Raw genomic sequence first — 23,740 nt, forward strand, 5'->3', positions numbered from 1 at the left:
GCTACCTAGGGTACCCGCTACTTTGAGTTCCCGCTCATTTCCCGCTGAGTTCACTCGCAATAAAGTAATTCCCGCTTCAACCTTCAAGTTGCTTGTCATCTCCCAGTTATTTCACCCAGCCGGACAACGGCATATCTTCACTTGTTTCTTCCATCACCACAGCTCATCACATCCCTACAGGCCAACATGAGAAGCAGTGGAGGTTAGTAGTTGAAGACTAAAGTACTGAAGTCTAATGGTCAAGGTTCAAAGCCAGATTCAACCATATAGTATCTGTGTGAGTATGATCAAGAACTTTAATCTCTTTGTGCCTTGATTTTTCTTATGGATATAATGAAGGCAAAGTACTGTACCAATACCTTCCTCATAGGCTTTTTGAGGGAGGATTAAATATACTTATTTACCCAAAGAACTGAGGACAGTCTCTGGTCCACACTAGGCAGTCAATAAACAGGATGTATAAGCTTTTCTTTGTTTAAATTGGAAACTCTTGAGCAAAAAGGGCTTCATAAAAGATGATCTCATTTACATAATAGACTGACAGTGTGCCCAGTACTATGCAAGGGTCTGGGGACACTAAAACAATAGCAGTATCCAGTCAATCTTTTGCTGACATCCCTTTTGAGCAGCTCATGATCTTAGGTCCTTAGTCACGTGACTTCATTTTACTCTTATTTCTGCATAAAAACACTTATTATGGTATATTAACTTATATTTTGTGTGATTTTTTTAAGAATTAATGTTTGTGTTGGAACTGGGATATAGCTCATTTGGTAGAGTGCTTGCCTCGCATGGGTTCAATCCCCGGCACCATAAAAAAATAATAATAATAATTTATTTATTTATTTATTTATTAATGTTTGTGTCAAGCCCAACTATAAGCCTTTGGAGGGTAGAGACTGGGATTTGTATCCTGTTATGTCCTCATTGTCTGACTTAGCATCACATGTTAGATACTCAATGAACATGTGTTAAGTAAATGAATGATCCAAGAGAAATAAAGAGGTATCACTTTCTATATGTTTTCACCAGAACCCAGCACACTGAAGGAGAGAGTGGTAAATGCTAAATAAATACCTATCCCCAACAGTCAAGATGCACTTCCTTAGGGTAAACCACATATTTCTCCAAGATAAATAAAGCATTTTTCTAAAAGAGAACATAGAATCTCTGATACACCCTCCTTAGGTTGCTGTCTTATCTGAGACAAGAAGACACAGCACCCTGGCAGGTAGCCTACCATCAATTTTAAATATTCAAGAGGGATACATATATATACTATTCGAGAGGGCAACAGAGGAGGGGAGCCTATATACTATTCGAGAGGGCAACAGAGGAGGGGAGTCTATCTAAAATAAATATGTCTTTCATTATATATAAATTGTTAGTTATCAATTTCCAAACATCTTTCTGAGATTGTTGATTTGAAAGGGAAGGGGTCATCATGAAAGTAAGTACTTCCTTTATACTGGCTAGAAGCTGTGAATCAAACATTTGCCGAGATAAATTTTCCTCTGTACTTGATTCTCTGCCAAAGGGATGTCCATTTATCTTGTCCATATTCACTGTCACGTTTGACAGACACACAGAGCAGGTTGGATCTAAACCAATCAAGCCCAAGCTTTAGGATGAGCAAATGCTGAATTTACAATCATGTACTCAGAAACCCCTGAATGATTGAACTAAAAAAAAAAAAAAAAAGACTCTACTATTCTGAATAATTAAAAGGCTTCTGCTGCACAAAGCAGGCTTCCCCAGCCCTGAAAAGTGGAATTATTTTCACCTGCAGCGGGTATAACTGTTTGCATAGTGGATTGCAGCGGCAAGCTTGTCAGAACACTGGTACCAGACGTGGGGTGATTATGCCATCTGAAAGGTATGTGCCTGGGATTTCTTAATTATTGCTGCCTACTTGTTTGGTCCTGCAGGTAATCAGGAATGGTTATAGCTGAATGTGACCCCAATCAATGAAGGATGGAGGAAGTTGGGACAGACAAACACAGTGAGCAAGCAGAAGCCAGGTGTGTCTCATACTATTGGGCCAAACTCAAGACCAAATTGCAAACACCAGAGCCTTAAAGGAGTCCTCCAAGCTGGGGGCTCGCTCAGGGCAAGGGGGAATCACCCATGTGACTCTTTTGGCTGTCTCCTGCTTTTGTGAAACTGTAAAGTTTGCAATAAGAACTTATCAAAAAAAATATTCCATTTATTTATTCATTTTTGCTTTACTAGAGAACTTGCCATTTATGTTTTATCGAGCATAAAGCATAATCATATATATGTATATATACACATATACAGCATCATTTTCGGTAATAGCCTATAATAATAATTTAGTGAGCACCTTGTAGGGAACACTGTACTAAGTGAAAGTAAGTGATAAAAATTTGCTATGGCAAGTGAAACTGAGGCCCAGCAATATTCAATCGCTTAGCCATGATTACACAGCCAAAAGGTGACAGAGCTGGGATAGGGAGCCAGGTCTTTATCACAACAAAGGTCATGTTCTCTGCTTCACAATATGCCCCTCCCTCCTGAAGTTGTTCCTGTGTATTCTAGCAGATGATTAGAAGTTAATTTATTGGGAGGGAGGAAGAGAAGAAGAGGGTGGAGAGAGGCAATTGGAAGGGTGTTGTGGACACAGACTCCAGGAAGTGAAGGAACTCTGAACACAGTGTGTGCTACCAGCCAGAACTTACAAATAATATCCATATCTCCTTTCAGATTTTGCTATTTGTGCTCCCCCTCCAAAAAAGAGCACTCACCTGACATTAGAAAGCAGATCAGTTTTTGTCAGTCTTTAATGATGCTTAGGTGGACCTGATCTTAGCAGTCTTCGTAAGTGTCGGGGGATCTTTAGATCTCTGTTCTGATATGTGTTTTAGCATTATCTTGGTGGGCAAAGTTGTCCTTGCCCCTAGACTGCAGGAATCCAGTAGTTCCTATGGATCAAAATAATTCTGTTTTCAAACCAAGAGCCAGATGATTCTGAAAAGCCATGCCCTTGAGTTCCCTTACAAAATATTCCAGAAGCCTTAGATGGAGGTGACAATCCTGCTACATGACTTAGGAGCCCCAAACTCTAGAATCTTGAGGACCCAAGGGCCTTGGGCTACAAGTGGACTTGAGGTGGCCCAGCAGAGCCTGAACAGAAGCAGCCCAGGGTCTGTTTCTGCCTTTCTGGGCTCAACAGCATTTCTGATGCTTGACACCTGCCAAGTACTTTGGTACTTTCCCCTTCACACCCACTCCAACAGGCTGGAGTGGTAGAGTGCTTGCCTAGCACATGAGAGGCACTGGGTTTGATTCTCAGCACCACATGAAAAATTAAAGATATTGTGTCCATCTATAAGTAAAAATATTTTTTAAAAATTTTTGGTTAGAAAATAAAGCCATCCATGGGGCCTGTGGAATTGATGCACCTATGAGGTTTCCTCTAAGCCTCCCTGGTCTTTCCCTTGGGTGCCCTTCTTCTAGCTCTGGGAGAGGCCTTGTTTGAATCCCTTTGGACCCCCGGGTGTGCATACCTGAGCTCTGTGTACATCTGTTAGCAATTGAATGTTTCTGTTCCCCCCAAATTCCTATGTTCAAATTCAAACCCCTGTTGTAACTGTATTTGGAGATAGGAATTTTAGGAGGTAATGAAGGTTAACCAAAGACTTAAGGGTAGGATATAGTTTCATAGAACTGGTAGCCTTATAAGAAGAGAAACAGAGAGCCACAGCTCACCTGATACTCCTCCCCTGCCCCTCCCAAGCAAGCTCAAAGAAAAATAAATTGTGACAACATAGCAAGAAGACAGCCACCCTACTACAAGCCAGGGAGACATCCCTCTCCAGAAACCAAAACTGCCAACATCTTGATCTTGAACTTCTAGCCTCCAGAACTCTGAGAAAATGAATTGTTTAAGCCACCCAGTCTGTGGTATTTTTGCTATGGCAACCTGAGGTGACTAATATATGCAACATCCTACCCAAACCACTGAGAAGAAACCTACCAGATCCTGGAGTTTTATAGTTAGGGTTACCAGAAAAGATACAGAATTGCCAGTCAAGTTTGAATTTCAGATATATAAAGAAAAAATTTGAGTATTAAATATGTCCTAAATATTGCATGGGACATACTTATACTATTTATCTGAAAATCAAATTTAACTGGGCATCCTGTATTTTTATTTGGCTAATTATGGCAACTCCAACTAGGGTCCTCTGGTCAGGGAATTCCAGGGTCCTAGATGTTCAGAGTATAGTCTAAAATGCAAATTGAGGGGAAACTGGGTCCTGGTAAGCCTCCTTACCTCATGAGGAGGATCCCTTTAAAGGTTAGCACCCAGCACGAGGATCCCTTTTGCTCAGGCCTAAGAGCAATGCTGGTAGCAGGTGACTTAGAAAGTGGCACATGAGAACAACAGAGCTTGAATGTAGGACTAAAGAGAACCAGGCTTCACCATGTGCCTTGAGCAAGTCACTCAATCTCTCTGAGCCTCAGTTACCTGGACTGCGTGTAACATGGAGGGTTGTGTGGAACAATTGTGAGAAGCCTCGCCCCCTGCTCAACACAAAGCAGGGCCCCATACCAGTAGCTTTCATTATCACCTTAAAAAAGAGAGGGCTATATTATGACAGTGCTTGGCATTTTTCACTTTCCTGCCTGTTTTTGTTGTTGTTTTGTTTTTGTTTTCATCATTGACTTAATTCACCTCAGTCAAACCAGGAGAGGATGTTGTGTTTCAGTTGCCCACCAGGATTAAGAAAGGGACACCACATTCAGTGGTGGCTTCCATGGAAGCTCAGAGGGAGAGAAGAAATTCAGCATTCCAGGAGAGGCACGGCCTTGACACCCCTTCTGGCCAAGAAATTGACATCTCCTTTTCTCCCCTACAGTTAGTGACACCTGTCTTGGGGCCTGGTAAGTAGGAGGTAGAGAAGAAGAGGTGGAACAAGAGACAGTGGAGCAGCCACCCTAACTGGCCAGGAGATGTCATGAGGTAGTCATGATTCATACATTTGTTCTTCTCTCTTGGGAGGAGCCTATTTAGATGAGAGCTAATCTAAATCAGGGCTATGAGGACACATACAAAGGAAGTCCATGCAAGGGACAGGGTGCAGACAGAAATCTGTTGGTCCATGTTCCCCTAATGCTCCTACCAGCTCCTTCTGCAACTATAAAGGGCTATAACAACCAAGTGCAGAGTCTCTGCCCCGAAGCAGTACTGCATTAATAGACTTTCTGCCACACATTGGTGGTTAGAGGCATGGATTGAATTTGGTAATGTCTACTGAGGGTCCATTAGGGAAGCAGGCTATGTAAATATCAAGTACCTAGGCTCTGAATCACCACTTGTGTCTGCATCCCAACTCCACCACCTACCAATTGTACTACCTTGTGATGGTGATTTTACTTCCTCTGAGCTTCCTCCTAACAGAGACTATGAGAGAGTACTACTTCATCAGGCTGTTGTGACAATTAACTGAAGGAATAAATATGAAGTGCTATATGTTGGATCATGAATGTTCCCGCAAGGTTCATGTGTTAAAGGGTTGGTCACCAGGTTGTGGAATTACTGGAGATGGTAGAACCTTTAAGAGGTGAGGCCTAGTGAGAGGAGGTTAGGTTACTGAGGGGCACACCCTTGAAGGAGATACTGGTACCCTGGACCTTACCCCTCTCTCTTTATCTCCCAGCTGCCATGAAGTGAGAAGTTTCCTCTGCCACATGCTTCTACCATATAGTGCCTTGCCACAGGCCAAAAGCAAAGGAGCTGACTACCCATGGACTGTAACTTCTGACACTGTGAACCAAATTAAATCATTCTTCCTCATAAGGTGATCATCTCAGGTATTTTGTCACAATAATAGAAATTTCTCATAGCAAGCATCCACCATAGTACCTGGCACAAAATAATTATTTAATAAATTGGTTGTGGGATATGAAGATGATTATATGATCTTTAACCTCAAGAAGCTTGCATTCTTATGAAAAAAGAAATTAAACCAAATTGCCATTTGTCCTTGGAAAGAGACACACCATGGTGCTAAGGCAGCCATAAGCCATTGGGTAGAGAGGGATGGGAAGAGGTTAGTATTATGGCTGCTTTTGAAAAGCATCTTCCTGCCTTGAGCATCATCTCTATCACCCCCACTCTACAGACTAAAACAGCCAGCAGGCTCAGACCAGCACCCTGGCAGCTAGCAGCAGAGCTGCTATAGCCATGGCATCCTTCATTCTGGTTCCCACAAGCCCATCATTAGCCTGACTCAACCACACTTTTGCCATCTGCCAGTCCGTAGTACATAGTACATTCTGGCCATTTAGATAAAAGGAAACTTGTAAATTGCAAAGGGCTATGGAGTCCTGATTAATAGGGCTGAAGAAATGCTACTTAAAATATGTAACTAAAGAGAAAAGACATCCTACTCAATATTGGTGGATTGGTTGAAATGTTTTCTACCGATCAACTGGAAGCAAGGATGTTGGCTAGAAGTTGGGCCCGGATAATATGTTTCGAATGCTCAGAATTATCCTCCAAATCAACAACCAGCTGAAACGGATCCAGCAGAAGATGCCAGCTGAACCCACAACAGGGCCACAACCTCTAAGACCATGAGTGAAAGGAAAGGAAGAAGCAGAAGGAGAGGAGACCCTGGAGAGGAGGTGCTGGGCTTCCCTCCTCAGGCCAGATCTGACTTTGGAATGCCACACCTGATGCTGGAAAGAGCCTCCTCCTAAGTGACTTCCACCAAAACATCCCGATGCTAATTAAAAGCAGGGAGGTTAGCTAAAGGAGAAGGATGCATTGCTCAATGACTGGCTGCGTCATTTGCTTCAAACTTCTTTCTTTGCTGCCTTCCTTGGATTAATTAGCTTCCATTATTCATCTGCTGCTGTCAACTAGGCTGTACATGCAAGCCACATCTCTATCTCCAGGCTGTCCCTTCCTTCAGCTTCTGAAAGACTGGTAGAAGCAGGGTGGGTAACCCATCTACAGCCACTTCCAAAACAAAGTTTCATTTCCCACTAGAGAGGTGCCAAGACCTTTTTTCAATAAGCCAGCGGGGGTTTTATTTCTCAGCTGGGAGACTTTCAAATTAGTAGAAACTTCCGTTGTTTCTTACAGACCTCCTCAGCTGCAGAGGAAAGGACTCCCCCTGCCCCTCATATTGTGAGGGCTTTTATTACTTCTTTGATTGCTAAGCTTGCATTTATTTATTTATTTTTTTACTTTTTTGCAGTTTTTAAAATATTATAAATGAGTACCTTCATTCCCTCATGGTTGGCATCTGGTGCATTTCAAGTGAGAATGCATTAAAATCTCCTTTTCATGAGATATCATAATCAGAAAAGCACAGAAGCAGAATGTGGACACACTGGTTCCTTCATTCTGCCTTTGTGGTTATATTTATGATATATTTGATCCATGCAAAATGAAACTATTTATACAATTTTATAGCACATAGTATATAATATTGTTTGTGGACACATGTAGGGAGTAACATTATCTTCAGTAATTAAGGAGACCTTCAAACTAGAATAATTCTATTCACCAGGTTGTAAACTTGCTTACACATACAGACACACATACACACAATTTACACGTGACATGCACACTCTCAATTTTGTTATATATATGAACAAATATTCTAGAGTTCTCATTACTAGCTAAACCATGTCTTTTTATTTCTCCTTTAAGAAAAAAAGGAAGGTCAAAGCAAACAAGTTTGTCAATGGTGGGGAGTGGGTGGTGACCTGGTTTTGGGGGATCTTTGACTGCCTTCCAGTAGCTCCCCTCCTAGGTCATTTCTGAGGCTGGCTCACGCTTGGCTTCAGGCCAGTGTGACAATCAAGGCCTGAGAAGTCTCTTGTTTCAGAAATTATTCCTCAGGTTTCTTTGTTTTATTGGTGGACAAGAGGAGGGACAGCAAGAGGAAGGGAGTGGGGAGGAGGGGCCCAGGCAGGGATTTCTAAACTCAAACAGGATGTCCTGCTGCTGTCCCAGCCTGAAGCAGCCCTGGTGCTGGCCAGGCAGCCTTGTAGGAGAGCTTATGTTAATCCAGGCAGTCTGGGCGGCCTTGGGCTGATTTTAGAGCCTCCGAGCCTCTGAGGAACACGCCTGGCTCTGGGCAGCCAAGGTAGTGTCAAAAAACAATGAACTCAAGGAAAAAAAGGAAAGAAAAAATAAACCATCAGGTTAAAACATGTGCCTTTAAACAGCTATGGACCAGACTCCAGAATGAGTCTCTGTAAGCTTCCAACGAGACAATCAAGGGAAGTGGGAACAAGTGACAAATCAGATGATCATTTCAGCACTGGAAACAGCAGAAAGGAGAGAGCCCTTAAGCCAGCCGTGAGGGATAAAGAAGACCAGATGGCCCTCACCCCTGGGCCAGGCAGAGTGCCCGCCCAGCCCTGCTCCCTGCCCCTGTGAAATGCATGCAGACAGCCCTCAGATCCTGCCAGATTTATACTCTGCTTTTATGAGACAGAGAGGGGGCACCAGTGCTGAACATCTTTGAAATTCTGCGTGAGTTCCGAGTGAAAAATCATTCTGCCTTCAAAGCTAAATGGAAGTTTGGTAGAAGCATTTGCTTTCCCCTTAGGTTCAAAAGAGAAATTAATATCCCACCATCTCTTTGTGCATTTGTGTTTTCCTTTCTCAAATGAAAGGAGAAATTATGATGGGGAGGCATCTATAAAAACAGAAGGTATTGCAGAATAACAACATTGCTTCTCTAATGGAATCCAGTTTTTAAGACAGAAACATGACTTGCTTTTAAGTCCCACCAACATAGTACGAGTTTATTTCTCTTTATTATAAAATTGTGTTTTTGAGCACATCATCATCATTATTTACTCCCATTCCATTTAAAAACATTTGAATGTGTTAATATTTACATGGCAAATGTCTAAAATGATGCATATAAACCTCTAAAGCAGTTAACACCAGATGCAGAGATTACAGGGGACTTTTATATCCCAAATCATGTATTCCTATTGCGATAGTTTGGGTCATAAGACGATTTTAGTTTTATAATAGGAAAAACAGAAAAATAATGTATCGAGTTACCATTATATATTAAGCCCTAGTAACACAAAAATAGATCTTACAATCTCTGGTTCCTGCCCACAAGGAACTAATGTCTAATGGAGAAGGTGGGGGGCAGGTAAAGAAATAACAGTAGTTAATATCACATATCAGGTGCTGTTCTCTATGTAGGCATCACTTTCTGGAGGATACACATGAAGGAGCAATTATTTCTGTAGGACTATGACTGTAACAGGGAAATCTACGCTCCAATGGTATTGGTGAGACAGGAGAGTAAAGGAATCCAAGAAAGAAGGAACAAAGGCCAAGGACAGTGGGATCCAGTATGGATAGAGTATGGAGACTGGGAGGATCCAGGAATGGCTGAAGATGAGCAGAAACATGGGTCTAGAGTCAGAAGCAGTTCATCAAAGGCATGGATTGCTATGTGAAGGAAGGTGGACTCCCATGCCATGAGGAGAGCTTCCTGGTCTTCAGAAGCTGTGTCAGAAAGACAAAGGAATCAAGATCTTGCACTCTGGCAGTCTTAGGTGAACAAAAACAGGAAGAGGTGAAGTCAGATCAGATCTGGGCAGAAGATGGAGAAGGTAAATTTGACAACAAGGACTTTAACTTCACCAACCAGGTGCTTGAATAAAAGAGGGAAGACTAATAGTGAACATTTTCTCTATGGAGTTATGTGCCAGGTCCTTGTTGACCATTCTTAATTTAATCCTCACACCAACCAGGCAAGGTAGGTACTATCCCAAGGAAAATGAGGCAAGGAAAATTTCATAAGCATCCTAAGGTCACATATTAGTATAAGGGAGCCAGGATTCAAACACAGACTATCCCCTCCCTGGACACTGGGGACGTACTATTTAAGGGGCAGAAATAAGAAATGTGTATATAAGTTTTGTGGTTGCTGCAGGACCTCAAGGCAGAGATGTCTAATGACTAGCTGGGAAAATAAGTCTGGCCCTCAGAGAAAGATTTATCCATTCATGAAACATTAATTCTTCATCACTATTATGTGCCTGACACTGTACCACATCTGGACTTGTGACATCATCACAATATTTCTGAACAACTACAATGTGAAGTGTATCTCTGTGAAATTTTAGCAAAGCCAAATTTCCATTACATAGTCAAACACATACTCCTTAAAATAACTTGGAGATGGCTCCTTCTGTAAAACAAATGATTTATCCCTTAAGCACCTGTTTTTGTAATTTTGGAATTACCCATATTGGCTTTTCTTAAAGCGAAGCACCCTATAAACATGTAAACAATCAGTCAGAAGAAAGAGTTCATTTTAATTTTATGAACCACTCAGCACATGTGTTGGGCTCAGGAAACAATAAAATAAATACATCTCAGTGAGTTGCATTGATAGAATTTCACAGGAAGCCTGTAGTCAAGAAGGGTTATCCACAGCAGATCTACCTCAGCCGAAAACAGAAAAGAAAGTGGAAAAAGAAAAAATTCAATCATGAAGTTCAAGAATATTGGGAGGAAGAGAGCAGTTCTCAACTTTGGGGGACTCAGTGGTAGAGAACTTGCCTAGCATGCATGAAGCCCTGGGTTCCATCCCCCAGCACTCAAGTAAGAAAGAGAGAAAGAGGTGGCGGGGGGAGGGAGGGAGGAAGACAATACTATCAATATTAAGACCACATGGATTCGAGTATTTGACTTTGGGCCTGTGGGCTGAGGGATCCTTCGGCAATCTCCTGTGTCAGTTGTTTTGTGGGTCTGCACAGCCAGGTACGCCATTCACAAACACACCCCACACTTTGTGGCCAGGCTGGCAGGCCCATAAGTGTTCCTGCACTTGCAGCAGTTTCAACTGAAGCTGCTACAGACACCCCCACACCAAGCATAACTCCCGAGGGACACATCAAACTCAGCTGTGTCAAGTGGACAGCGGCACCAGGAGCCCTGTTTCCAGAGGACATGGTGGTTTTTTTTTTTTTGCACTGCCCAGGTGACCTTTACACAATGTGCCACATTACCAAAAGGTGAGATTCCTTTCACATAAAACAACATTTGGACAATTTATGTCCTGAACTTAAGTAGAACCTTCTAGGTACTTCAACTTTCAGATATTAACTCATTAAATCTTTACAGATTTCTATATTGAAAATATTTTTCAGCCATGGCATAAAAATCAAGGCATTTCTATTTATGTATACCCTCACTGAGAGCATTTACTAACATCTCCACCCACTGCCGAATCAACAGATCAATTTCTTTTCAGGGAAATCCTAAGGTAGTATCATTCTCACTTCAGCATCAGCAGACCTGCATCAGGAGCCCTAAGCACACATAGTCCAGTCCTGCCTCTCCCGCTGCTGTGGTCAGAATGTTTATGGCCCCGCAATACAGATGATCTGCAATTTATAATCGTTTGCCTTGCTATAGTTCAACTTGTGATTTTTTTTTCACTCCATAATAGTGCAGAAGTGATATGTATTCAGTCTAAACCATACTTCAGGTTTTGAATTTTGATATTTCCCCATACTAGCAATATTCTGTGTGATATTCCTTATGGCGCTGGACAGCAGGAGAGAACCACAGCTTCCAGTCAGCCCCATGATCACAAGGATCAACCCAAATTTCAGCACACTGAGTGGCCAAGCTGTGTTGTTCTCTAGGTTAGATGTATTGTTTATGGTATCTTCAACTCATATGGATTTATCAGGATATAGCTCATTATAAGTTAAGGAGCATGTGTATTTGTATATTGAAATCCTCACCCCAAGATGATGGTATTGAGAGGTGGGGGACTTTTAGAGGTGATGAGATTATAGGGACAGAGACTTCAAGAAAAGAGGTTTGAAAGAGACCAACCCCCCGCCCCCGCATCACCACCCCTTCCAACTTATGAAGTTAGACACCAAATCTGACCACACCTTGACCTTGGACTTTCCATTTTTTATACCTGTGAGAAATAAATCTCTATTGTTCACAAGCCATCCAGTTTTGGTATTTGATTTGTTGCTGTTTTGTTGTTGTTGTTTGTATGGTGCTGGAGATCAAACTCGGGGCCTCACATATGCTAGGCAAGCACTCTACCACAGAGCCACACCCCTGCCCAGTCATGGTATTTTGTTATAGCATCCCCAAAAGATGAAGACACTCCTACCTGGAATTGTTTTTCAGAATCGGAGCCTTTTCAGGAGACCATCACAGAGAACCAAGGGGCCACACAGCATATCCATTAAGAGCATGAGCTTAAAGTTGAACTTATTTACTGTACAAACTTGAAAAAGTTTTCTAACCTCTATGAACCTTAGTTTCTTCACTCATAATATGGGAATAATAATTACACTTCCCAATATGCTTATGAGAATTGAGTTATTACATACAACATGCTTGGAGAAAAGATGGTAAATACTCAATGATTATTTTTTTATTTGTTCCACCTGTCTGTCCACATGTCAATAAAGAACAAGTAAATGGACATCAGAAAATCTAGATTCTACTCTCAGCTTTCACACCAACCAGCAGTGTGTTCTTAGTAAACTCTATCTCTCTGAGACTCAGTATCTAATTAATGAGATGAGATCGATTATTCTAAGCAGTTGCTCTTTGGATGACAATGGGATCTTCTACCAGATCCACAATGTAGATCATACAAATCAAGGATGTTTCTTCCTCACTTAGGGGCCATAAAATGTGTTGAAGAAAAATCCCCCTTTCAAAGGAAGAGCTTATCTTACTGAGTTTGAGCTCATATAATAAATATACCACTGACAGGCTGACTTAAACAACAGAACTTTATTTCTCGTTATCTGGAGGTAGGAATGTCAAACATCAAGGTGCCTGCAGATCCAGTGTCTGGTGAGGATGCTCTTCCTAGTTTGCAGAAGGCCATCTTCCTGCTGAGTCTACTGGCAGAGAGCAGAGCGATAAAACAAAGAAACTGTCTTGTGTCACTTCTTAAAGGGCACTAATGCCATTTGCAAGGGCTCCACCCTTCTGACTTAATTACCTTCCAAAAGCCCCACCTCCAAATGCCTTTACCTTGAGGATTTAGGCTCCACCATATGAGTTTAGAGAGATACAATCATTTAGTCCATAGTGAAGTATTTCTCCAGCTCTCCATCTCAAATAGAATTCTGAGAATTCAGTTTCTTTCTTACCAAGGAGAAAAAAAATAAATGTCCCATTTCAAATCTTGACTATGTGTAACTGCATTGCTGGTATTTATTTCTTGAAGGCACCCATGTGGTGGAGCTCCTTTAGGGCTCTATGGACAAGAGATTCTCTAAACTATCATTTCCTCCAGAGATGTACTCATGACTCTCTCTGCTCCTGGTCTCCTTTCTCCCCCTGGAAGCTTCTCAAGATACAACCATAGGCCAGAGAGCACAGTGGACCAAACATAGACTCAGGCTCCTAGTCCTGAGCTGAAGATAAAGATGACAAAGTAAATTGGACCCTGAAGTCATCCCACCTGCCTGACTCAGGCAAGCTGCATGACCTTGAGCAGTTGATTAACCTTTCTGGGCCTCAGTTTTTTCATAGGATAAAAACATGAGTAATCAAGTCTCTACCTAACTGGCTACCTTTAAGACCAAATGAGATCGTTCATGTCAAAACTTTGGACAGTATCTATCACAAAGTGAGTGCTCAATAAACATCAATTGTGATCATAATTATCACAGCTCTGCAACTTTATAGCTGTGGACTATGAACAAGTGACTTAATTCCCTGAGCCTCCTTCCATTATCTGTAATCTAAGGGACAGTAAATTTATGGGTTTGTCATAGGATTAAATGAGAGAATTCTTCTGACCTGTCACAGAGAAAGCACCAAATAAATGATATCTGCCATTATTATAAGTATTGCTATAATTATCATTATTATATCCAATAGGAGTGGATCCTAGTCAGAACTCTTAGAGCCAAGAAATAAGCCCCACAAAGACTCATCTCTATAGTTTCTCTTCCTGGCTCTATATTCAGATGAAAGAACATATACAGCTTTGCAACTCCAAAGCTAAAACAAAGAAAAGTTACATCTCTAAACTGTCTTGGGTAGAGGCCAATTTCCTAAATAATGAGCTCCTAAATAATAAGCATGTCTCAAGAAGGATTTTAAACTAAACCAATACAAGAGAACAATGATAGCAAAACTTGTTATGTTATCCCAGCTGTTCTATGCACAGTATCACGTTTAATTTCCATGCAACCCTGTGATGTAGATAGAAACTGTATAATCCTACCATTTTGCAGGTGAGGAGTCTGGGAACTAGAAGAACTGATTATCCTGCTCATGGGAAATAGTGGAAGAATTAGAATTAGAACTCCGTGGCCTATCCCTCTGTTTCTCCTGTACCATTCTGGAAGTCCTCTAAAGGTCTTTTCAAAATATTTAGTGGTTGATCTTTCAGACTATAGATGACAATGAGTCCCCATCTGGTGCCCATGGGCAGACATCACCAATCAATAAGGGTCTTTTCTAATGAACCCCAGAAGCTTTTTCAACACAGCCCTTCAGGAACCATTACCACTTGATCAAATCTGGCAAGTGAAATGAAACCTCTCTGTCACCAGGGCACTGGACCTTGAATAATGAAAACTCTAATCTCTACAGCAGGAGCCAGGCTAGTCATAGAAATAAGTGAAACAGTAGGACTGTTAATACTTAGCAGACCTCATGTGAGTGTGCTAAACACAAGAGCATATGTCCTGGATGAAGGGGCAGCCAGTTCCCCTCCACTTACAATGTTGAAGTGCAAGAGAAACATTGCTGCATCCTCATATTTGAAAAAAAAAAAGAAGGACAAAGCTGAAATCTAGGTATGTATCTAAAAATCTCCCGATTTTCTTAATACCATAGAGCCTAAACCACACACCGTGGTATGTGTGGATCACACACAGTTCTCAGGTCATCAGCTTAACCTCAAGCTCAAATGAAGTCTTGCAATCTTTGTCTGAATTCTAAGCATCTGTGTTAGCTTCACAGCCTGATTCCTGGAAGCACAGCTCTCACCTCAATTAATTAGATCATTGAGATATATCTGGATGAGCTGCTCAAAATACGCAAGGCGCCAGAGGGCTGTGGTATTTGTCTTCTCCAAACAGAGGGGTCAGGGTGAGCCTCCATTGGGTTTAGCCCACAGGGAAGGAGGCAATGGGAAAACAAAGTTGCACTTTCCTTTATAGGAAAGGAAAACCAGCAAAAAAGGCATGGCCCCAGTGGAAAACCTTGAAGGCTAATAAATTTCTCTCTGCTTCTCTCTCCTCCCAAACCTCTTATACTCATTGCTATTTCCTCCCAAGAATTCCCCAGATCTGCACTCATCCTTACCCCCTCTTCCATATACCATCCAGGATAGGAGCCACAAATTCCAGTGTGAGCCTCATCCTCATCTCTCCAAACATAGCAAACAAGTAAAATCACCCTAAAGCCAACACCAAGGAAAACTGACCCCAACATTAGCTGTGACTTCCGCTAGGTAGGGAGGCAATGAACGATGTGCACTTTCTTCATTAAATGTTTTGAGACATGGCAGATACACTATCTTTAACAATCATCAAACTTTCTAACAGGGAGGATGGGAGCTATATAACAAAGACAAAAACGTTAATAAGAAAAAGTAAGCATCAAGAATTACAGGACCAGCCAGGCACAGTGGAGCACACCTGTAATCCCAGCAGCACAAATGGAAAGGGGGGGGGCGGGGGGGTGAGTCAGGAGGATTGAGTTCAAAGCCAGCCTCAGAAACTTAGAGAGGCCCTAAGCAACTCAGTGAGAACCTGTCTCTAAATAAAATACAAAATAGGGTTGGAGATGTGGCTCAGTGGTTGAATGCCCCTGAGTTCAATCTCTGGTACCCAAAAGTAAAAAAATTACATGACCAATAGGTCAAATTACCAGGTGTATCAGTTAAAACACCTTTGTTCTAGCAATTTTAATAGCTCAAGTGGGCTTTAATTTTTTTTTTAAAGAAGTAGTTTAAAAGTAGAATAGCTTCAGAGGTGATTGATTCAAACTCTATGACTCAGAGGGGTCTTGGGCTCTTCCTGAGACTTCCCGGAGCTATACACAGTGCATCCATAGCTCTGTAAGGCAACTTTCCTCTGGGACTCAAGATGTTGGGGCAGCTCCAGGTGATACAGCCATGCACCACAGCATCCAGGTAGAATGGGATCATCCTGCATCTGTCTCCTTATTAAGAACCTCTTTCCCAGAAGCCCTTTCCTGACTTCACTACATGCTTCCTTGACCACGCTGGGGCCACCTGCTCATTCCTAGACCAATCATTGACAAAGAGCATGAGATTTTCATAAACAACTTAGGCAAAATATTTGGAATAAAAGCCAGCCTAGAGGACTGTTAAGACAGCACATCATTACAAAAGGAGACTGCTATGAATGGTGAGACCATTAAAAAGGTCCTTTCAAAAGGCTCAACAAACACTACAAATATTCCATCCAAAGGATGTGTCTAGAAAGGCAGGTGAGCCTAACATTCATAGCTTGCTTTGCACTTTCCCACAGGCTTTCCCATTGGTATTTCCTGCTTCCACTGATTATTATCCCATTTAAAAAAAAAGGGAGCAGTTAAGCAATTTGTCTGGTGTCTTGTGACTAGCAAGAGAAGGAGGTAGGACAGGATGCCAGACCCTTCGTCCATTCACCTTTCCAATACTACTCTCTTTCTAATGCTACTCTCTCAATAAAAATGCCTAACAGGAGCAAAGCACTGAAATTTCCATATATAATCTCATTTGATTCCCAGTACAACATTAGGATATATCTGGAGAAGGTGGAAATGTTTTCATTTTACAGAGAGGGGTATTGAGGTTCAGGCAGGATGATGGCAAGAAACTTAGGTTTGGGTGAAACTAACCAGTTATATTTGTTTTGCTTTTTGACTCACAGTTGATAGTCATTTCCTTCTTCTATACCCATAGCTACTTCGCATCACCTGGTCTTAAATCAATAGGCACGTTTACAAAAAACATGGGACCCCTGCTCCAAATCTTCACAGTCAATAGGCCCCTCCTGGCTCAGGCGCCATCAGCTTCTGTGATGCCTGAGTGAGCAGCTGGTGCTTCCCAGCCAGCTCCTGACAGCTCCCCTTTCACTGTTGCCTCTGGGCTCTCTGACCTTCCAAAGCGATCATTAGCTAATCTCATCAACCAATTTGCTAAAGAAAGACTCCAGGCTCTTCCCTTCTAGGAAGCATCACAAAGGCCTGTGAGGGACAAGGCACCCAGTTTTGTAGTCTACACCAAGCCAATTATCCCTGTGGTGGGAATTTTAGGACAGGCTGGAGGGAGGTCTCCACTCAGACTTAGAGCCTCTTCTAATTATTGCAAGCTGGTGTGATGCAAATAGAAAGGGCCCGGCTGAGAGAAGACATATCTGTTCCATGATCCTAGTATCTAAGCTTCCATTTACAAAACTCCAGTCCCTGTCAATCCCTAGAGTTTTGGCAAGACTACGATCATTCATGAATGCATTTTGGGTTCAACATTTGTGTGGTCAATTTTATTAAACAGTTGTATCTACGTGAGTAGCTGTCATGTGTTTGACTGCTTGTACCACCACCTTGCTTCAAATGCAACAGGTAGACAGAAGAAAGACAAGAGATCTTGCTGCTATTTATCCAAGACCAAGAATCTAATGCAGGGTTCTCAACTTTGGCTCTATATTAGAATCATCTAGGGAATTTTATAGAATATGATGTCCAGGCTCTACCATGATACCTATTCATTCAGAATCCAGTCTTGGAGTGGTGAGGGGGCGGAGCAGGCATCCTTACTTTTTTAAAAGCTCCCCAGATGATTCTTTGTGTAGCCAGGGTTGAAAAGTGCTGCACTGGCAGCAAAGAGATTAATTGGATTATTTTTCTTTCAATCATGCAGCCACACTTGGAGGACAAAGTGACACGGTCAATTCACAGGAGGTCAGAGCATCCTTGCTTCTGTTTCTTGACACTGGGTCAGGTGGCAGTGTGTCATGACCCGTTCTGGGCACTGCAATTACTTCTCAGAACCACTGGATGTTTCATACGGAAGGTTTTAAAAATGTGGCTCAGGGCTGGAAGAGGGGGACCAATGAAGAAAAATGGTGCGGGAGAAAGGGAATATGAGGTTGAAAGAAAGAGATAAAAGCAGAAAGAGAGACAAATACAGGCGAGGGGGTGGTGCAGAGAAGCAGCAGCAGAAAATAAAACTGCTGATAGAGGCTTTCAGAATTCAGACCTGCTTTCAAACCATATGGCAGAGATATTAGCTTGCCTGTAATTACTACAACATTCTCCACTGCAAAATGACTTTCATTAAAATCCATGGATCCAGGCACTTGGGATTTGTGAATAGTTCTTGCTTTGAGCTCTGCTCTGGTATGCTTGTTTGGAGTTGATATTTTCAAGGGAGGGGGAGATTCCACTTGTTCATCAATCTACTACTTGGGAAATAATAACATCAAAATCAATTTAATGAACATTTGTTCAGCACCCACCGTACACCAGGCTCTGTGCTAGAAACTGGGTAGTAGGAATAGATGAGAAAGCCTAACCTCATTGCTTGGCCACATCCATTCAACAAGTATGTTCAGCAGCAATGCATGCCTGGCATTGGGTGGGGGTGCCAATGGGGTAGAACATCCCTAGCAGATTGACAAGAAGATAGGCAATTGCTTATAGTAGGGTCACTTAGATATGACTAATCACACATCCATTAAGCTGTTTCAGATGGTAGAGGCATCACCCTTGACTCGAGAGACACCTACACTAGTCAGTAGTGATCACCATTTAGTGAACCACAAAAAAAAAAAAAAACACCCAGAGATGGCAGTTTCTAGTTTCCTAATACAATCAAATTTCAAGCAGATTCCCAGATGACGGATGTCACCAGTGTTAGTTTTCTGTTATTACCCCGTTGCTTTGGGCAAAGCAGAAAACACTCTCACTTGATGGGCAAGAAGCAAAAAAAGAGAGAAAGATTCCAGGATCCCACATCCCTTTCAAGGACACCCCAAAGACCTAAAAACCTCCCACTAGGTCCCAACTTTTAAAGTTTCCACTACCTCCCAATAATACCAAGCTGGGGGCGAAGCCTTTCACACATGATCTTTGGGAGACACTTAGATCCCAACTAAGGTAAATTCCTACCTCTCTAAAATGGAACATAACAAAAAGAGCTGCCAAGTTTAGCATGTCTAATACGTATGCGATACTGCTTAATCATTCACCACTCAATGTAGAGACAGCAAATGACTTCATTTTACATGTCATCTCTGATCTACTGACAATGACTGAAGACTAAAGTACTGTTGGTAAGTTTTTTGGGTTCCGTTTGGTAAAATGTTTGATGACTGAATATTAATGTTTGCTATGGTGGCATTAAAGAACATAGTTTCTGTGCATGCCTCTGTGTGTGTGGGTGTGCCTAGTGAGTATACTAGAGTTTTGTTTTGTTTTTTTCTTTTTCTTTTTTCCTTCCGTTCGGGATCATTTCATGCTCTATGTGCACAGTAGGAACAAAAGAAAAATGAAAAGAGCTACAAGCTTGTTTGGGATTAATTAACCCTGGAGGTTGCTTCTACTACCTGTAAAGTGGATGAATCATCCTGAGGGTCACCACAAATCCCTAACTGAATTCTCAGCTCTAGAAAATCTGAGCCTGATCTTGCCTCTGCACCCAAGAGCTGCATGACTCGGTTTGGAAAACCACAGCATTAGAATATTTGACAGCATAACTACACAATTAACTCTAAGAGGCTTAAAGCAATAGTCTTTTATCTTTCTGATGAATATGTAAATTGGGCAAAGCTCAGAGGAGATAGCTCATGTGTGATACACATGGCATCAACTGGGCTAGTGCATCTCATGCTGGATGACCCACTTTCCAGATGATATACTCTCACTGTCTCAGAGCTCAGGTGTAGCTATCATAGCCAGGGACCTCAGTTCTTTCCAGATGAGCTTCGTTAAGGGGCTGCTTGAGCTTCCTCTCAGCATGGTGGTTGGATCCCAGGAAACAGCAAGTGGAAGCTACTCGCATCTTAAGAGCTAGTGCTAGCAACTGGCCTAGTATCATTTTCGTCATCAGTTCTGCTATTGGTTGAAACAGTCATAGAGACTCACTGCAGTTAGATAGAATATCAAAGAAATTGTGGCCACTTTAATTCTGCATATTCTTTTTCTATTTTGTGAAGCAAATCAAATCCAAGCTTCCATTCTTGCTGAGTCCTTAATGAAAGGGGATGGAAAGCTCTAGACCAATGGCTTGGGGAGAAATGGCTCAGGTTGTGAGATTTATGGCTGTAATCAACTCTGCTCTGGTGTCCTTCCTGCTTGACCTCTGCTGTCCTCAGCTTACTCAGGAGTTCTACAGGCTACACTTTGAAGGCAGAGGATACTGCCAAGTTTTTGCCAGTAATTTCAGGAGGAGGGGTATCTGTGCCGGTTATTTATAACTGTTTGTTTTGTTCCCCATCAGTTTTTAACTAGGGCTTTCATTTCCCATGTTGCATCTTCTGCCCAGCCCTCCCTTCCTGATTCTCCCAACTGTTCTCTCTTCCCCTTTCCCACCCTCACAGGCTTTGCTGTCAAGCATTAAAAAGCTATGGTTTCCAATCCACAAAACTACAACTATCTTATATTTGATAAAGGGGCTAAAAGCATGCAATGGAGGAAGGATAGCATCTTCAACAAATGGTGCTGGGAAAACTGGAAATCCATATGCAACAAAATGAAACTGAATCCCTTTCTCTCGCCATGCACAAAAGTTAATTCAAAATGGATCAAGGAGCTTGATATCAAATCAGAGACACGCCGTCTGATAGAAGAAAAAGTTGGCTACGATCTACATACGGTGGGGTCGGGCTCCAAATTCCTCAATAGGACACCCATAGCACAAAAGTTAATAACTAGAATCAACAAATGGGACTTACTTAAACTAAAAAGTTTTTTCTCAGCAAAAGAAACAATAAGAGAGGTAAATAGGGAGCCTACATCCTGGGAACAAATCTTTACTCCTCACACTTCAGATAGAGCCCTAATATCCAGAGTATACAAAGAACTCAAAAAACTTAGACAATAAGATAACAAATAACCCAATCAACAAATGGGCCAAGGACCTGAACAGACACTTCTCAGAGGAGGACATACAATCAATCAACAAGTACATGAAAAAATGCTCACCATCTCTAGCAGTCAGAGAAATGCAAATCAAAACCACCCTAAGATACCATCTCACCCCAGTAAGATTGGCAGCCATTATGAAGTCAAACAGCAACAAGTGCTGGCGAGGATGTGGGGAAAAGGGTACTCTTGTACATTGCTGGTGGGACTGCAAATTGGTGCAGCCAATTTGGAAAGCAGTATGGAGATTTCTTGGAAAGCTGGGAATGGAACCACCATTTGACCCAGCTATTCCCCTTCTCAGTCTATTCCCTAAAGACCTAAAAAGAGCATGCTACAGGGACACTGCTACATCGATGTTCATAGCAGCACAATTCACAATAGCAAGACTGTGGAACCAACCTAGATGCCCTTCAATAGACGAATGGATAAAAAAAAATGTGGCATTTATACACAATGGAGTATTACTCTGCATTAAAAAATGACAAAATCATAGAATTTGCAGGGAAATGGATAGCATTAGAGCAGATTATGCTAAGTGAAGCTAGCCAATCCCTAAAAAACAAATGCCAAATGTCTTCTTTGATATAAGGAGAGTAACTAAGAACAGAGTAGGGACGAAGAGCATGAGAAGAAGATTAACATTAAACAGGGATGAGAGGTGGGAGGGAAAGGGAGAGAGAAGGGAAATTGCATGGAAATGGAGGGAGACCCTCAGGGTTATACAAAATTACATACAAGAGGAAGTGAGGGGAAAGGGAAAAATAATACAAGGGGGAGAAATGAATGACAGTAGAGGGGGGTAGAGAGAGAAGAGGGGAGGGGAGGGGAGGGGAGGGGGGATAGTAGAGGATAGGAAAGGCAGCAGAATACAACAGACACTAGTATGGCAACATGTAAATCAATGGATGTGTAACTGATATGATTCTGCAATCTGTATACGGGGTAAAAATGGGAGTTCATAACCCACTTGAATCAAAGTGTGAAATATGATATATCAAGAACTATGTAATGTTTTGAACAACCAACAATAAAAAATTAAAAAAAAAAAAGCTATGGTTTCCCAAACCCAATCATACGGTTCTTGGGTATAGAGGTAAGATCAGGCTCAGATTTTCTAGAGATGATTATTCATTGAGAGCTTTGTGATGGCTCTGGTGATTATTCATCTACTTTTACCCAGGTAGTTAGAAGCAACCTCCAGGGTTAATGAATCTCAAACAAGCTTGCAGCACTTTTTATTTTTTATTTGTTCCTGCCATACACATTGGACATTAAATGACCCCCAAGGTAAAGAAGAAACTGAAAAGAAAAAAATAATAAAACCCCAGTATGTATGTGCGTACACACACACACACACACACACACACACACACAGAGTTCCTTAAGGGAAATGAGTGTACACAGAGTATTACTGTTCTCTTTACACACAAAAAAGATTCTTTTGTTTTCCTTTGGTTACCGGAAGCTTAATCATTTCAGAGAACAGGAGGTTTTAGCACTCTCGGTTAATGTGAACTAGTGGTATTATCAATCTGTTTTAGTTTGATTTTGAGTTCTATGAGGTATGTTATTTCATTTTATACACAATGCCTACAAATTCTCCCAAGACCCTTGGTCTGCAGTGTACCCAGTCAGACTGATTTGGTCCTGATAGCAATTATAGGAAAATACATGGTAATATTTTTAAAAATTTAGACTCAGCTATTTTGAAACAAGCAGATTCCCCTACACACACAAAAAAAAAGAGAAACACTTTTAAAAACTTTTAGATCCTGAGTTAGACTCTACCTTTCATAGCTGTCAGGCAAACTGAAGAACCCAGCACCCTTCTTTTTCTTTTTTTTTTTTTAATTTATTGAATTTTTAAAAATAAATGACAGAGGAATGCATTACAATTCTTATTACACACATAGAGCACAATTTTTCATATTTCTGGTTGTATATAAAATATGTTCACACCAATTCTTGTCTTCATACATGTATTTTGGATAATGAGGTTAATCACATTCCATCATCTTTGCTAACCCCCTGCTCTCTCCCTTCCCCTCCCACCCCTCTGTCCTATCTAGAGTTCATCTTTTCCTCCCGTACTTCCCCTCCCTACCCCACTATGAGTCAGTCACCTTATCAGAGAAAACATTTGGCATTTGTTTTTGGGGGGACTTACTCCACACCAGTGATCCTATACCAGATGCATTAGCACAGCAGACACAAAAAAGCACTGATATTAGGATGAAGTTTTGCATTGACTTGTGGCACAGTCTTTGGGAGACAGATAGTATGCACATAAGTAGGGAAAGAGCTGATTTTCAATCAGACTAAATGGAGTTTGAATCCCAACTCTGTCACTTACTTTTTTAAAAACTGATCAGTTTATTTAACATCTCTGGCTTTCTTTCTTTCTTTTTTTTTTTTTTCATCTGTAAAATGAGGGCAAAAGTACCTAATTTATCAGTTGAATTAAGACTGTTGAATAAAATTATGTATGGAAATAACAAAGCACAGAGCGAAACTTCAATGAATACTGATTTCCTTCCCAGGACTTCTGCTTTTTCTAAAATGAGTGGGCCTATTGGACCCACTCATCACCTCAGAAAAATAATCAAT

This window comes from Marmota flaviventris, chromosome 13, assembly GCF_047511675.1.
Source record: "Marmota flaviventris isolate mMarFla1 chromosome 13, mMarFla1.hap1, whole genome shotgun sequence".
Taxonomy (NCBI): Eukaryota; Metazoa; Chordata; class Mammalia; order Rodentia; family Sciuridae; genus Marmota; species Marmota flaviventris.